Source organism: Acipenser ruthenus, chromosome 37 (assembly GCF_902713425.1).
Source record: "Acipenser ruthenus chromosome 37, fAciRut3.2 maternal haplotype, whole genome shotgun sequence".
NCBI lineage: Eukaryota > Metazoa > Chordata > Actinopteri > Acipenseriformes > Acipenseridae > Acipenser > Acipenser ruthenus.
Genome location: NC_081225.1, coordinates 41,252 through 46,617, shown reverse-complemented (window position 1 = coordinate 46,617; position 5,366 = coordinate 41,252). Strand labels below are relative to the sequence as shown.

Sequence of the window (5,366 nt, the reverse complement as noted above, 5' to 3'; positions counted from 1 at the left end):
CAGTGTGGCACAGCCTGCCTGCTCTTCTGAACAAACACTTCAGCCCTGCCGACGCAGTGAGAGTCTGGAGCAGCAACACAAGGTAACCTGAACACAATAAACACACACTGCTATACACACACACACACACACAGACACACACACAGTGAGAGTCTGGAGCAGCTACACAAGGTAAATTGAACACAATAAACACAGACACTGCTACACACACAGACACACACACACAGTGAGTCTGGAGCAGCTACACAAGATAAATTGAACACAATAAACACTGCTACACACACAATCCTAGCTGCAGCACATGCACACTGTTATACAAACACACACAGACACAGCTGTACAGTGACACAGAGACGCACACACAATCACAGCTGCAGCACACACACTCTGAAATGCAGGTGTAGAGCAGTGTGTAGTTGTGACTCTGTGTCTCTCCCTCTGCCTCTCTCTCAGGATTACGAGCGGAGGCTGCGCTTGTTGAGCCTGGATGATATGGAGCGGCTGGCGACCTGCATGCTTCACCCTGAGGCTGTGGAGTGCATGGAGCTGTCCTTCCTGGACTGAGGAATACTGCTGCTGCCCTCTCCACCTCTCCCCTCTCTTCTCCCCTCTCCCCTCTCCTCTCCTCTTTACTCTCTGCTCCCCCTCTCCTCTCCTCTCCTTACTTTGTTTAAAAGAATAGAAGCACACCCAGTGAGCAAGGCATTGAGCAGCCCCACATCCCGCTTCACAATACCGCTACATATTGACTGACTGTTCGCATTGTGTGTGTTTGGTAAGACAAACCAAATTTTCTACTTCTACTTTCTACGACTGGGCAAGTCAGCGGTTGTTTGGTAACAGAACATAAAACATCACAGAGTGGGTTGAACTGCATTGCTGCAAACCAAGGCCCTTTAAAATGTGTACCTTCCCAGCTCAGGTATTGCTGAGGTAAAGAGACACTTCCTACAGGAGGACAGGACGTTGTCAAGGAGGGGATGTCGTCACGTGTCCTGAGGGCTTTCTTAAAAGCGTACGTTGTTACTGCCTTTTAGCTCTTGAGCATAATAATCTCAATCCCGTTTGAAATGACACTAAGTGCATTTGCATGGTGCAGATGAGGGGTGTCGCTTCACTCGAGGCTTGTGTACTGATGAAGATGTAGTTTCAGTGTTTAATGCTTATCCCCTCAGTGTGTGTCTGTATGTTCTTGTCTCTTGACAGGTCTGTGAGGATGAGAAGGTCTCCACAGTCTGGAGTCTGGTCTCTGACAGGCTCAACATACCTGTCAATCAACAGGGACTCCTCTACAAAGGCAAGGCGCTGGCAGGTAGGCTGAACAGCACAGCACAGCACAGCACAGCTCAGCACTCCGTTAAAAAGGATGCATGTTATTCTACATATATCTATTAACAGTAACACCTGCAAACAAAGTGTTTTCAATCTTTTATCATCATTGAGTTGCATGAAGTGTTTTAACCCTATGCTGCCTACGGGGAATAAACATATCCGGTCATAAACATGAACACTTTCTGTTTAAACACTTGTAGTTTTGGAACCTTAAATCAGAAATGAAAACCCAATACACCTACAGAAAGGCATTAAGTAGATCTTTCCATTGATGTAATTTATTTTGTTGTGGGGTGATTTTATTTTCATATGAGCTACACCTCCCAAAAAATTATCGAAATATGAAAAATAATAAATAATATTTTTAAAAATGGTCAATTTCAACCTCTTTCCAAGTGTTATATATAAAAAAAAAACTTAAAGAGTATATTGTAGCTGCACAATTTTCCAAGGAATTCAAATCTGAAATCAGAATTGAAATATCTTGAACAGTTGCAGAGCTAGATAAGGTTTTGCAATGCCTAGTATTTTACAAAAATCAACCTCCGAAATGGCAAAGGCAGACCAGGGTTAAAACTTGGCAAAAAGTGAGACTGGAAACACTATTGCCCTGTTTGAGATACAATTATATTTCAGTACGAAAATAAAGAAACAACACACAAGTTATCAAGTAAAATGTTTAATTTTTTTATTTGAAAAAAAAAGTATATTACAAATAAAACTTTGAAATTAAGAATTTTATTTGGGAGGGAGGGAGACAAAAAAAATAAAACCTTCCATATTGTGCTGTATATATTTATTATCAAAACTACCCTGCAGTTGAAGTGCTGGACTGGGGCTCCTCCAGATCACTCTCCTCCTCATCCTCCTGCAGCAGCTCTTCATCAGGGAGGTCCTCCTCCATGGCGTACATGCCCTCGATCTCTTCCTCAGTCAGGGCCCTCCTCCTCTTCAGTGACTAAACCACATGCTAGAGCTGATTGTCTCCATCCATTTTCTGGCTTACACACACCCACATAAAACATTAAAATAAATACCAATTAATAATAATAATAATAATAATAATAATAATAATAATAATAATAATAATATTAATACTAATATTAAAATTCTGCTCCATCCTTTTTCACACACATAAAAAAGTAAACAAGTAATAAAATACATGGCTAAATAATAATAGTGACAACAGCTAAATAATGTTTTCTGTTCTTTACACACAGTAAACGAGTAATAAAATACATGGCTAAATAATAACTCCAGCTAAATGTCTTTGTATTTTACATAGGCTACATACACAACGTAAAAATAAAAACTAAACAAGGTGTTTTCCTCATTCTTTTACACATCGAATAAAAAAAGTTAAAAAATAATAGATGCATAATTAAATAATAATAACGACTACAGAGAAATAACGAATCGACTAGAAAAAGTAAAACACAGACGTACACAAACGCCTAACTTTGCATCACATGCGATAGACCTGTTAGTTTTGCCTTCTCCTGAGGAAAAACAAGTCTAAAATAAAAACGTATGTGAAACTAACTATAAGAAAGATGTTTAAAAAAACAAACAAACAAACAAAACGAAACGTGGTGTTGGTACAGTAGCTCCTCTCCTCTACAGCGGTCATGAAGTTAGCCCTGCCCAGCAAGCAAGCGAGCACACGAGACACAGCGAAAACAAAACAAAAATAAACACTGCAGATGTACTCGGCACAAAAAAACAATATCAAGTTGAAAAAAAAACAACAACAATATGGTTAATTAGCCCAAGTACCTCCCGTTTAGATGATATGTAGATTAGCACTCTTGGGATTGTAAAACTGGAGATACAGAGCTTCGACTCTGCTGTGCACTCAGTCACAATGGCGCCAGCAGAGACTCGCCCTTGTAATCAAAATATTATATGTCCCGCCCACCCTAGCCCTAAACCAATGGTATCATGACAAGCCCCGTAGTCATGGCTATGACTCATACTTTAAAAAAACAAAATTGCTGATTGGACGTCAGAGATATGACGTGTTTTGTCATCGTAACAAAAGTTATGAAATTACACCGAGTCAGCAGCTAAGAGTTAATCTACCTGGTCTTGAATCTCTCCTGTTTCTCCCCCTCCCTCTCTCTCTCTCTCTCTCAGATGAGCACAGACTGTCACACGACTCCATCGCTCCCGATTCCAAGCTGAACTCGTTGTGACGCCCCCAACAGAGAAAGTGTCACCCGAGCAAGAACAGCACTCCGTGTCACCCCTCCTCTCAGACCTCACCCTCGCCACACCCCTCCTCTCACCCCTCGCCTCACCCCTCCTGTCACCCCTCGCCCTTCCTCTCACCCCTCGTCTCGCCCCTCCTCTCACACCTCCTCTCACGCCTCGCCTCACCCCGGGTCAGTGTGGCACAGCCTGTCTGCTCTTCTGAACAAACACTTCAGCCCTGCCGACGCAGTGAGAGTCTGGAGCAGCAACACAAGGTAACCTGAACACAGTAAACACACACACTGCTATATACACACACACACACACACACACACAGTGAGAGTCTGGAGCAGCTACACGAGGTAACCTGAACACAATAAACACACACACTGCTATATACACACACACACAGACACAGACACACAGTGAGAGTCTGGAGCAGCTACACAAGGATCCCTGAACACAATAAACACACACACAAACAGACACACGCAGTGAGAGAGAGGCTGGAGCAGCTACACAAGATAAATTGAACACAATAAACACTGCTACACACACAATCCTAGCTGCAGCACATGCACAATGTTATACAGACACACACAGACACAGCTGTACAGTGACACAGAGATGCACACACACTCTGAAATGCAGGTGTAGAGCAGCGTGTAGTTGTGACTCTGTGTCTCTCCCTCTGCCTCTCTCTCAGGATTACGAGCGGAGGCTGTGCTTGTTGAGCCTGGATGATATGGAGCGGCTGGCGACCCGCATGCTTCACCCTGAGGCTGGGGAGTGCATGGAGCTGTCCTTCCTGGACTGAGGAATACTGCTGCTGCCCTCTCCACCTCTCCCCTCTCCACCCTCTTCTCCTCCCCCTCTCCCCTCTCTCTCCTCTCCTCTTTACTCTCTGCTCCCCCTCTCCTCTCCTTACTTTGTTTAAAAGAATAGAAGCACACCCAGTGAGCAAGGCATTGAGCAGCCCCACATCCCGCTTCACAATACCGCTACATATTGACTGACTGTTCGCATCGTGTGTGTTTGGTAAGACAAACCACATTTTCTCCTTTCTGCTATTTTAAAAGGAGCCCAGTTTGGTGCAGGAGGCTTGTGGGTAACAGAGTGTGTTTTTGCTGGGGACTGCAGCCCTTCCATTACCATTGCTCGTAGAGGGGAGATTGTTTTACTTTCAAGCCTTTTTCTTTAATAAATCCGGACGTTTGGAAATACATACTGTGTGGACGTTTCCCTTCTTCATGGCTCCATGCAGCATCCTGTCACACAACAAGCCCTGAAAGGGGATCTATACATATTTATTCTCAATCACCAGGCAGTAATCCCAGCTACAATACAGACACACAACGTGTCACTTTTATTGGCTGAAACTTTAAACTACGACTAGAAGCCTCTGAAGCCTTTTCATGGCCCTCCACCTGTCCTTGATCAGAACGCTGTCCTTCCTCTAAGGGGTCGCTTTCCATGCTAATCTTCCGTTTCCTCTGCAGAAAGGACAGGACAGTGTTCACAGAGCTCCCTTCACTCCCGCAAAGCCAAGACATCCAGGCTCTTGTGCTGCTTTGCTCCCCAGCGCCCGAGTGCTTGCTGGCAGTGCTGAGGCACGCTCACCCTGAACAGCAGCGCTAGCTTTGCCTATTGAGGAAGGCTTGGCGCTCCCGTTGGTTCATCAGTAATAATGATTTAGTGGAGACAGTACAGTGCTCGGGGGGGATGAAAGTTTACATCAGAATAGAAACTTTGCACAAAGTCAACCTGCTGGAAGTGGAATCATTTCTGCTGCGCAGCTTCAGATTCCACAGCTTGACGAGGAACACAATATAAAAAACACA

At 44.1% G+C, this 5,366-nt stretch overlaps 1 long non-coding RNA gene across 1 annotated transcript; it reads left to right on the top strand.

Moving 5' to 3' along the window:
* The first annotated feature begins 3,455 nt into the window (after positions 1 to 3,455).
* Positions 3,456 to 4,750, top strand: LOC131706857 (uncharacterized). Its single transcript, XR_009310847.1, has 2 exons — positions 3,456 to 3,800; positions 4,232 to 4,750. It is a non-coding gene; the product is annotated as an uncharacterized LOC131706857 (long non-coding RNA).
* The last annotated feature ends 616 nt before the right edge of the window (positions 4,751 to 5,366 follow it).